The sequence below is a fragment of the Sturnus vulgaris genome, chromosome 7 (genome assembly GCF_052056855.1).
Source record: "Sturnus vulgaris isolate bStuVul1 chromosome 7, bStuVul1.hap1, whole genome shotgun sequence".
Lineage (NCBI taxonomy): Eukaryota > Metazoa > Chordata > Aves > Passeriformes > Sturnidae > Sturnus > Sturnus vulgaris.
This window is the reverse complement of record NC_142249.1, coordinates 15,780,111-15,786,915: the sequence shown is the minus strand read 5'-3', so window position 1 is coordinate 15,786,915 and position 6,805 is coordinate 15,780,111. Positions and strand designations below refer to the sequence as shown.

General features: G+C 36.6%; 1 long non-coding RNA gene across 1 annotated transcript; it reads right to left on the bottom strand.

The window, feature by feature from the left end:
* Positions 1-5,832: 5,832 nt before the first annotated feature.
* Positions 5,833-6,722, bottom strand: LOC148223179 (uncharacterized). The gene is made up of 2 exons (XR_015804804.1): positions 6,467-6,722; positions 5,833-6,270 (listed from the first exon to the last, which is right to left on the bottom strand). It is a non-coding gene; the product is annotated as an uncharacterized LOC148223179 (long non-coding RNA).
* Between the last annotated feature and the right edge of the window lie 83 nt (positions 6,723-6,805).

The following is a 6,805-nucleotide window of genomic DNA, read 5'->3' as shown; positions in this document are numbered from 1 at the left end:
AATAACAGTGCATAAAGCAAGTAGATTTGCATGAAGAAAACAATCACCAGTTCCTGTCCCTCACTATTCTACTATTCTATTGCTCTTGGCTACCGTGATCACTGAGACACAGCGGGTCTTAAACAAAATGGAAAGAGGGAAATTGAAAACGATTCAATTTCCCTACAAAAGACATAGAGCAAAACTGAGTGTTGATATAAAATTTGGGCAGTTCCCTGAAAATATATGCTAATAGTCAGGGTGCCTATACAGAACTCACATGTGATCAAGCAAGGTTGTTGCTTTGCATCATTAATGCTCAAAACCTTAACTAAGAGAAACACCTGTGCACATGTGGCATTGTGGAGCCGGCTGGTTACTCTTTACAATACTCGATCAGCCACCGACATTCCTTAGGAATTATGAACACGCTAAGCTTTTAAATTGGACAGTAGTTCCTTGCAATGAACACCAAGTGCAAAGCTGATGCAAATCAAATCTAAATCAAATTCAATCACCTATAGATGTTCTGAGCATGTTCTGAGATGCTCTTTGTTTGATGGTTTCAATATATATTCATTTGCATTTTTTGAAGTTGTTTTTTATAGTGAGCTACATTTGTCAGACTATTTTTCTGTTTAGTGGATGTAAACATGTTTTGTGAAACACAAGACCTTGACTCCACCAGGATTTAAGTTATTTATCCATAGAAATGAATGTGAGATAGGGAGAACCAATGCAAGTTTCTGTCTACTGCCTTGCATTTGTCCTCTCTGATAACAGTTTTGCTTCTAAATCCTACCCAGCTCTCAGCCTTTAATGAGTTGGGAGCTGATAAATCCCTATAAACCTGCTACTTGTGATAGAGGCAAAGCAAATTATTAGGTGCTCTGAAAAACACTTTGCCTTCAATAAAAGCAAAACTACCAACATCTCAAATAAATTGGCAGTGGGCTCAGGGAATGAGGCACAGGACATCAGTCTAAGCAAAGAGACAGATAAATATTGGAGAATTTATTTGTCCATTCTAGTTCTGATTCTTAAGCTCCATCAAGAATCATAAAGGTTAATTTAAAGTCCTCCTTACTTTGCAATCTATTTTTTAAGAAGACTATATCATCCAAATTCAGCCCTTAGCATGAAGTCCAATATGGAATTTACATGAATATAGAGATTGGACTTAGCATGTTATGTAAAGGATACTAAAGTTGCTACTTGTCATTTCAAGACAAATAGGGTCCTGTCTTTTAAGAGAAGAGAAGGGAAGCTTGTGGAGAAGGGAACAGCCACTTCTCCATTTCAGGTTGAGAGACTAGGCAAAGGGAAATTACATTAATTGTATGTACCTTGGGTGCAAACCAGAAATTGAACTCCAATTACTTCAGTATTAGAAACACAGACAATCTAACAACATAGAATAGATCAGAAAAAGAGAAAGGCTAAACTCTGGTCCAAAGTAATAGTATGTGAAATACTGAAGAAACACAAATCAAATGAAAGGCTTTTTGTTTAAAAGTTCTTTTTTTCCCTTTTAAAATTTTTCTATGAAAACCTCTGTGTTTTCAAACTATAAGAGAAAGCAACATTTTTCAAAGGCTAATGTTCTTGCTTACCAGCATTCCTAGACTAAAATTAAGTTTTGTCCATGGGAAAAAACCCCAGAACTTCGCTTGTTTAACTTTCTGCTTGCTTCCTCCATAGGATAAAGAAATCTTTCTTTAAATTATCCCCATGGTAACGCAAAGTAGAGAGTCCACTTTTTCACAGATGTAAGAAAATATCTTATGTGGTTTATTGCAGAAACATTTTTAAAAATTTAAATGATTTAGAACAGCCAGAGCAGAGAAAAATAACACTTACTCAACTACCTTGGGAATACATTTTGACCCCACCTTAAACTGACTGCAGAACATGCAGTGACCCAACATAATAGTATATATATTTGGAACATCTCAACTCCTATAAATGACACTACAGACAAGGAAGCTGCAGAAGCATTTGATATTCTGGATTATCTTAAATTAATATCCATCTATTTTAAATCAGAAAAGTTCCATTAAAATGGATGCATATAAACATTTAATTCAGAATATTACAAGCAGTAAAAGCTGGTTCAAAACTTCTGGGAGCTTGAAAGTTCTTGATGAATAGAATTAATAACCTTCCAAGCAGCTTTGAGAAAAATATCTTTTTGTATCAGAAAGACATTACTGCCTGCTGGAGTAATGGGAATTAATATTTACTTATGCAAAAATGCCTTGAGTTCCTACCAGGACAATATGTGAGGTAGATTATAAAGGAGTATTACTCATCTATTATACTTATTTAAAATATTTCATGACACTCATGTTGGCATCTGAATAAAAAGCCACATTCGTTACCTTACCTCTTAATAAAAAAGATGGTTTAAAACAGGTTAAAGAAAACATCATGCTATTCAAACAAGGTTAATTCAGTTCTGAGTATGTGTATTTCAGTCATGTTATCTGACTGTGGTACCTTGCTGGTGTTCCTGTTCCCTTCATAGCTGAAGGCTCTCAGGCTGCAGAGTCCCTTCAGCTTGGAGGAAATGGAGTCATTTTACAACTCTCCATTGCATCTTCTGGCACATACATGTCCTAAATTATAATATATTTACAAGTAATTTGGTAATCAACAATTACACTTGAAAATCTTGCAATTCTCAATCTGACTATATCAATCAGACAATTGTAAAATTAGCATTATAATTGAAAGTAAATATGAAACAATGGAAAAACAGAATAGAGAAATTCTAAGGAACTACTATTTTTGAAGCTATAAAAAAACTCCATGCACAACATGAAGGTCAAAGAATATCCTGCAATTCATGAGCAGTCACCAACAGGCAACCCCAAGCCTAATTACTGACCTAGTCCCTTCCTTTATGTCACTACCCTAAAAAAACACAGGCAGAGTTATTTTGGAGAGATTAACTGACTGAACAATCATTAACTGAAAACAGAAATTACTGTAACAATAAACTATTCAGCATTTTATGATGAAAATGTGTTCTCTGAAAGCAGACTGCTCTTTAGCACACCAGCTTCTCAACTGCTGATTTATTTTCTTTGCATTTTCTTTTAGAGCAGAACACTCTAAAAACAAGTTAATTTAAGCCAATGGATAGATTCAAAACAATAGCAGCAAAGCTAGGGTATGGATTTGAAATCAAATGTAAGATGATTAGAATCCCATCATTCAAAAACTTTCTGAAAATGCTGGATTTGGATACATTTCATAGCCATACTGTTTAAAGTGATCCATTCAGAGTTGTCTCCTCAGCTGCTCCTTGTGGATGGCCTGCCAGCAAATAAACAGCAACAGCAGTCCTAACAGCAGTAATAAAATCCTCTGGGATCAGTGCATCCCAGAATTTTTCTCAGCACTATTATAATAAAAATCTCTATATTCTGTACATGCATACAGAAATAAAATACAGAGAGCAATTTAAATAGACAAAAAAAAAAACCCACACAGAACTCACAGACAATGTAAGCCTGTGAAAGCAGCAGCATGGCCTCCAAATATCAATAAAAAATGGACTAGGGAAGAATTTTCTTCAAATAAGATATTGGAAAAAGAGTCGAACTGTGTAGTATTTCAAGTCACCTTTTAAAAATTCAAGACCTTTTACAAGATTACAAGAAAATAAAATAATATTTTTATGAGAGAATGCTCAGCCCATGCATTTCAAAAGTGATTTTTTAAAGCTGTCTTTTAAAATTTCTAAATGATGTTTCAAGCTTTTTTTCTTGGTCACTACCAAATCATGTTTCAATTCTAACACAACTGCCAAGCTTTTTGGTTGATTAAACAATTAAGCAATTAAAAAGAAAATTTAAGTTTCAAGCTTTTAATCTTAAGAAGGTTGTTCTGGCAAGAAAATGAGATGCAAAACCAACAACCATTATAGTATCTTTTGAATTTTGGGGTTAAGCTAATATCCTGCATATTAAGCATGTTTTTATTATTAGCTCAGGTAAAACTCTTATGCTAAAATTAAAAAAACCCTTTAAATATAAAACAAAAAAAAAGTTCCAGTTTAGATAATGAGAAAGCAAGTAAAATGCCCATAATAAATTTGCCTCTTTCAAAAAAAAAGAGAAAAAATTAGTTTTGGCTTTCATTTAATTTCAGTGCCATATCAAAGTAAATGAAAGACCATTATTATTTTTTTAAAACATATGTTTCTCATTCAAAAATGAGAAAAATGCTTATAATAGAGAAGAATCAATGTGTAATAGTAATCTGTCAACCCCAACAAACTGAGTAAAGCCAAGCCAAGAAAACAAGAAACTCTGTTTTGTGAAATTATCCTTGCCTTTTACACTCGTGAGGAATTATTTTCTTTTATTTTGAAAAACCTTACTAAATATCACAGAATTCATACTAAGGTGGAAGACTGCAATACCATAGAGGATCAGATAATTGTTCCATAAGTCTCATACCTGATATCGGCCAACATCAGATTTGTCAAAGACAACAATTACTTCTTAGGAATTAAAGGTTTTAATACAGTGCCAGGCACTATGGAACAGCCACTCAAGTGCAAAGTTGGAAAGATACTTCTTCCCCAACATTACTCAGAATGTGAAGTTCTCTAAAATCTAAACATGTAGTCACACTGCCTTGTTATAATCCAGGCTAAAACCAGCCACCCATCTTTGGGAACATTTGGCAAAAGTAATCTCTGCATGGCTCGAGCCCCAGACCTTCAACTGCTGTCAGTCAGTCAACACTTAGCTCAGATCCTTTGAAGAACTTTACCAAAACAACGATTTAAGGATAAATTAGGCTTATAACATCAGAATCTATAAAGTACACATGCAACAAACTAAAAATCTAGCCAAGAGTTTCCTGACAGCTAGTTTTACCAACCTTGATTTTCTTTCACCACATTCTGTCTTTTCTAGTCTGAACGCAGCTGTCAGAAGAAATTTGAGACTCTTAAGGAAAGAGTCAGTCATTGTTAATTCATCTGAATGATTTCATAGGTATAACTTTGACTTACATTTGGATAACAGAAGAGAATACCACAACAAATCAAAATAAAAGTAGAAAGCAAAGCAGTGATAGCTAAGGGGCAGTTTTAAAAATCTGAATACATGAGGAAAGATATCAACAAAGAGAAAAAAAGTCTGATGCTTAGATCTGAAGAAAGCATAATTTTTTAAGGGGAAATTTGTCAGCCTACTCAATGTTCATGCATATATGTGAGGAGTAGTTTCCTAGTGGGGAAGAGGAGACTGAAGGAAAGTAATCTCTCTCAATACCTTACCTGAATTTGAATCAAGGTGTGCAACCTCAAGCTCAGAAATACAGAAAGAGTTCATTGAAAGCTAAGAAATACTTGGCAACACAAGCCAAAATTCTGCTACCTTTGAGTGACAGTCCAAGAGATAGAATGTTACATTCTATCTTGCAAAAATATTCAGGAATATTTTGAGGACAAGTTGTATGGCATTATAAGACAGACTGCATAGATTTCTCATTGCTAAAAAGGGCTCCTATTTCACATGAGCCATTCTGGAAAATAAACTTCAGTGCCTCAGCTATGTAACCAAGCTTCCTTTGTTTCAACAAGCTGTGGAGTTAGCTGAGCCACAGTAACTCACTAATCCTGCCATAAACCACCATAAAAGTAAACTATTTTAGCCCAAGATAACATGTCTGTATACGTGTTTGCCACGTTTAAACAATGAAGCTGTGCTGACGTGCAATAATTTGGGCACGTGCCTGAGCCTTCCATGTGTGCAAATGCTCCCAGCTGAAAGTTCCAGTTTCCCTAAGTTGTGTATCGTACTAGGCAACAAAATACCATCAGGCAAATTTTGTTTTGCAGTAAGTGTTTATTTTTCAGCAAGAAAGATATATTCATAGGTATGCATGTATCAAAAGAATCCAACAGCAACTAAATTCAGCCCTCCCTAAAGAGAGGCGTTCTCCTACTCTTCTGTCATCTGAAATTTGTGTTGAATTACTTGCTCAGCGTGGGTGGACATTTCTAAGCTATGGTTTCATAATCACATAGCCACACAGCAGTGCCTTTTTACAGCAACCTCTTTAAATTTTCCGCATTAAAGCGCATTCAGGATTGCTTTCTCTCCATTGCACAATCCAAGCCTGTATCTGCACCTGTCTTCACACATAAGGGTGTTGTGTTGACTTTGTGTCTGCCTGGATTGCTTAGAACACCCTGCTGCTTCAGCATAATGAGAGAAATATGCGATGGCTGGCTTCCCACAGCAGACGAGATAAACGCTCAGAACCCTGTAACTCAAAATAAGAGAACAGAGGTAAGGCCACATTCTTAAGCCCACTTAGAAGAGAAGCAGCTCTAGCATTAACTCTGATAAAGTCAGACTTGAACATTCTGACAAAACCTGCTTGAAAAAGCCACATCACGTAAAGCAAGATACTTCTAACGGCCGAAAATAAAAAAATAATTTAAAAAAATAGGGTAAACCTTTCAGCCTGCTCTCAAGTACATGAAATAAGATTTTTTGAAGGAGAAAACGACTAGCGCAGTTGTTGAAATGAAGCTTAGCTAAGAAGTTGCTTTTCTGTAACCAAGAACACACGGCAGGGGCGGATAGAGACGCCACCCCGAGGTGTTGTGGAGCATTTTTCCGGCGCCTGGGCTGCAGGAAGCGAGGCTCTGGGGCTCCGAGCGAGCTGCGCGGAGCCGGCAGCCGGGCCCGTATGGCGGGAGCGGACGGGATGGCGGGCGGGCGGAGCGCGGCGCGGAGGGAAGGACGCGCCCGGGCCCGGCCCGGAGCGGCGCCCCGGGAACCGCAGCTCCCGC